The sequence below is a fragment of the Medicago sativa genome, chromosome 3 (assembly GCF_051527215.1).
Source record: "Medicago sativa cultivar Bolivia chromosome 3, Bolivia_mono, whole genome shotgun sequence".
Lineage (NCBI taxonomy): Eukaryota > Viridiplantae > Streptophyta > Magnoliopsida > Fabales > Fabaceae > Medicago > Medicago sativa.
In genome coordinates this window covers 5,547,485-5,552,698 of record NC_140751.1, presented here as the reverse complement: position 1 = coordinate 5,552,698, position 5,214 = coordinate 5,547,485, and the positions used below count along the sequence as shown (strand labels likewise).

At 33.6% G+C, this 5,214-nt stretch overlaps 1 long non-coding RNA gene across 1 annotated transcript; it reads right to left on the bottom strand.

Moving 5' to 3' along the window:
• Positions 1-569: 569 nt before the first annotated feature.
• LOC146935160 (uncharacterized) lies at positions 570-1,927 on the bottom strand. Its single transcript, XR_015030135.1, has 3 exons — positions 1,574-1,927; positions 1,388-1,472; positions 570-1,295 (listed from the first exon to the last, which is right to left on the bottom strand). It is a non-coding gene; the product is annotated as an uncharacterized LOC146935160 (long non-coding RNA).
• Between the last annotated feature and the right edge of the window lie 3,287 nt (positions 1,928-5,214).

Genomic DNA, 5,214 nt, shown 5'->3' with positions numbered 1-5,214 from the left:
AAATGTGGTCATACAGACCATATATTTGGCTAGTTTATATTTCCCATATGTAAATAATTTCGTTTTAGGCGAATCAAACGCATAATTTCATTTGATCACTGCACTAAAAGCATTTCCAACCATAAATAACCTGTTTTACAATCGGCAAGTTTATCACGCCTAAGGACGGACAAGTTCTAATTTCTGAAAAAATAGTGGTCACGCATATTAAAAAATGTGGTCACACATACCATATATTTGTCTAGTTTATATTTACCAGGTGTAAATAATATCGTTTTAGGCGAATCGAACGCATGATCTCATTTGATCACTGCACTAAAAGCATTTCCAACCATAAATAACCTGTTTTACAATCGGCATGTTTATCACGCCTAAGGACGGACAAATTCTAATTTATGAAAAAATAGTGGTCACATATTTGTAAAAATGTGGTCATACAGACCATATATTTGGCTAGTTTATATTTCCCAGATGTAAATAATTTCGTTTTAGGCTAATTCATTGATATAAAAACATAGTACTTATACCACAGCAACAGAACTGAGACTAATTTTCTACTCCAAGACACATGATCCTCAATAAACAATATAATTAAGCATATGGTCCAATAACATATATAAGCATATATATAAACTGACAGTTGAGTTAACACTCCATCATCAAGATTGAATCAAATAGACAATAGGAAACCCAAATCCAAAGTAAATAAACTAGGAATTAATTAATTAATTCTCTTCATCCAATTCCTGCATTTGCTTGAGGACCTCAGCACAGCCAGAAGCAACCTCCTCTGCCATGTACAACATAGCATTGGCAAACCTGTCATTGGAGGCAATGCCGTTGTAACGGGTGAGAATAACGCGTGTAGTGCTTGGTCACGCCCAGGTGCTCTTTCGCTACAACTACGCTCAGGACTGTTTATTAGCTTCACATCACACACTTCATTTGCGCGATCCTGATCCACATAGATTACAGTAATTTGTGAAACCAGATCAGATCTGATACTCCATTATCTCAAAAAGAGTGGTTATCATGTTCTCTATTCCACACCCATAACCAGCACGGCAAGGGTCACATACAACACACCCTTCAAGCAGAAAAGGGTCCCCCACCTCCTCCTTCATTTCCTTCCTTCTCACCACCACCACCACCACCTTCCTTGTCTTTCTTTGGTTGAACTACCTCAACCTTCCTCTTAAGCTTCTGTGATAAATTCTCAACTAGCTTTTTCACATCCATTGTACCCTTCACAATCACATTATCTTTCTCTTTATCAACTTTCATTTCAAGCACTCCTACACACATCAAAATCATATTCTTCATATCAAAATCATAGAAAAATAAATAAAATCATTTTTATTTTAAATATTGAAAAATAAAAACCCACCTTTGGTTTTCATAACAATTTTCCCAATCTTATTAATACATCATTGACAGTGTAGTACCAATTTCAAAACAGAAGTAGTAATTGACTGTTACATTAAACAAAAATTATATTAAAAACCAAAAAATAAAAATAAAAATGAAACAAATTAGAAAAATACAAGAACAAAAAAAGAGAAAAAAACATAACCTCTTTTTTGTCTTCATTTTTCTTCTCATCAGATTTTTTGTTTGGTTCATTTTCCTTCTTGCTGTTATCCTTCTTGGGAAGTGGTGAAATGAGTTCAACTTTCTTCTTAATCTTCTCTCCTCCATTGTTGTTCTTATCTCCTCCACTGTTGTTGTGTTCTTCTTTTTTCTCTCCTCCATTGTTGTTGATGTTGTTGTTTTCTTGAAGCCATAATGAAGGATGAAGATTGAAGAAGATAGAAGAAGAATGAGAAAAGGGAGAAAAGGAAATGGCATGAGTGAGAGAGAGATGAGCCGATTCTTGCTACAGTTGTTTGCTTTTTTTATTTATCATTACTCATTTTTTTTAATGACATGGATTTGGCCAAATTTTTAATTAATAAAAAGTTGCCAACAGGAAGGGTGTAGAGTGGTATTGCCACCTATGGTGGTATACCTATCATTACTCTTTCATTAAACATGACAACTATGTGGAGGGTAGTTGGATAGTTTATGAGCAGGCTTATTGGTCACACTTTCCACTGTTACCAAATCTCGATGCATAACAACATTTGGAATAGGAATTCCCACATGCTTCAAAGTTATATGGGACGACCTCTCAAAAGGAGATTCAACTTCAATGGTCTCAAATTTTATCGACTCAAGAATAGGTTTCATACCTGGTTGTCCAACCATTGTGGACGTATCCACAATTAATTTCATAGGTGACATTTGATAAAGAAAAGTAGAAAATATTGCTTGCCTTAGGATGCTGCTCAATATGAGTAAACATGGGGGACATTTGTGTTGCTTGTGCATCTACCTCAAAGGCAATAGACAATTCAATATGAACCTGTGCGTCACGATTCAATTATGAGGTGTGATATGTGTTTCATTAATAACAATAGTTTCATTATTAGTAACAATAGTTACATCATAGGTCACGACATTTGCATTAACATTATCGTCATTAGTAATAACAATACCATCATGAGTCACGTCATTTGCATCGACAATGTCGTCATTATTAAGAAAATTTTCAATTTGAGTAATAACAAGTGTTGCAGGGATAATAATCGACGCTTCAAAAGCCTTGTAGGATCCTATGCCATATGTATTCTCCTTGTCAACATATTTTTGAATTGTTTTCTTCATAACATGTGCATGTTTCTTACCACGACCTACGTTTTCCACAACCTTCTGAGGGATTAACCAACGGCAAGTAGTGATATCACGACCAATAATTTGGTAATATGTGAACAAAAATCAGGGAACCAATCATAAGTAACTTCCAATTTGAAAGCAAAGTCGCCTCATTCCACCAATATTTCATCAAAATACAAGCGTAATGTCCAAATAATTCTTCGTTTGGGACGGTGTTCTCATCTTTCACAACCTCTCGATGCTTCTCATGTGCAATATGTGCCTTCTCATGGCGGTCCTCATGAGATCTAGCATTGTGATTATCTTCCTCCTTTGTGTTATCATTAGCAGCATTCACGGTCTCGAGGGGATAATTTGTGTTACCTCCCTAGACAGCTCCTTATGAGTTATTCATCTTCGATGGTGATTGGCCGATTAGAAGAATCACCCTTCATTTTGGGTTTATCTGGCTTAACCATTTCCTTTTTGTTCTTGGGGTGAAGCTTGTTGCGAAGAGATATTGAGTGTCCAATGGTGAAACAATTGGTACAAAACATAGGTAATCGTTCATAAACAATGTCAACATAGAGCACAAAGCCCTCAAGTTCAACCACCACCCCTTCAAAAATTCTCTTGGATAGGTCGATGTCGCCTAGAATGCGCACATAGTGGCCAAAAGCTCGCTTCTTCGTTGCATCATCAATCAACAAGCGAATACCGACCCCACTTGTTAAGAAAGCGTTTGAGTAGACTCACATATTTTACTTTAATATTTTGTAGTTTCATGGTTTATAACATACATAAAATATGTAATTCATTTTTTCAAAATATCCTCCCAAGATTCTCAACAACTTTAACTTTATGTTTAACGATTATTACAACTTACATTTTGTGTATATATTATGACATTTTTATTGACTCATATCCGAGTATTTTTCTTGCTCCGCTACTGAATTGATATTGATGTTGAGTCTGGTCTCTTTTTGTTGCATGGGTTGGAGGACTCTTGTACTACTTGAAGAATCTTTTGCTCATAAAAAAATGATATGGATTCAAAGAAGTTTGAACGGTGGGTCCCTCGTTAAGAAAAAAATCCGTGTTTTTTCAGAAGTGGTGAACAGGATAGCCAACTTTATACATGCAATACGACTGACTGGTGTGGAGATTTTGCGTTGTCTTTTGCATTTTATAGGGATTTCCAACAAGCACGTATTCTAATAATATTTGCTTTTTTAGCATCAAGTATTGAATGATAAATGTGAATTGATATGGAAAATTGCTGTTGACACATTAACTTTGGCTAAGAAACACATGTAAAAGACGTTTTTGCTCCTTCGGTAGTTAACTGCCGAATTATGAAACCGGCTGCAGTTAACTATCGAGGAAAACTTCGGCAGTAAACTACCGAGGAAAATTGAAAACTTCGGCAGTTAACTGCCGAGGAAACCTCAAACCTATTTTTTTTTTTGACAAAAACTATTAATTCTTTAAACCTAAATTTTCCTTAATTAAATTTAATTCTTTAATTATTTAAGGAATTAAACATAATTCTTTTTATGATTTCATTCATATGATTTTGTTGCCATAATGAAGAAATATGGATTTTGTTGCCATTAAATACACGATTCTTTTTATAAAGTTGTTGATTTCATTTATATAATTTTGTTGTCATAAATAAAAAAATATCAGATCCTATAATTACTACATATTCAATCACGTTTCTTAATTAAAAAGAGGGTTTTTTTTTTTAAGAATAGAAAAGTGGTTTTATTTGTACAAAAAAAAAGAGGTATTATTGATAGAATAATTACAAATATAATTATTTGAAAGAGAGAGATGAATAATATTTGAAATATTATAATTTGTCAACAACAAAAAAATATCTGAAATATTATAATTAATTACTAATAATTACAAATATAATTATTCTATCATTTGTAACGTTTTGTTGTTGCATTTTTTTTATTGAATCGTCATTTTAGGTCCATTAACTACTGATTGCAGATATTATTCATCTCTCATATTTCTTCATTTATGACAACAAAATCACATGAATGAAATCATAAAAAGAATTATGTTTAACTCCTTAAAAGGATTAAAGAATTAAATTTAATTAAGGAAAATTTAGGTTTAAAGAATAAAAAGAATTAATGGTTTTTGTAAAAAAAAAAATAGGTTTGAGGTTTCCTCGGCAGTTAACTGCCGAAGTTTTCAGATTTCCTCAGCAGTTAACTGCCGAAGTTTTCCTCGGTAGTTAACTGCAGCCGGTTTCATAATTCGGCAGTTAACTACCGAAGAGGCAAAAACGTTTTTTACATGTATTTCTTAGCCAAAGCTAATGTGTCAACATCAATTTTCATGTGTTTCTTAGCCAAAGCTAATGTGTCAACATCAATTTTCATTGATATGACCTAATTTTTCGTGCATCACAAGTGGTAAGTTTTATAATAGCCAACTTTCTGCATGCATTCACAATTATTGCATTTTCTTATGATGCCCGATGTACCCGTGCTCTTACAG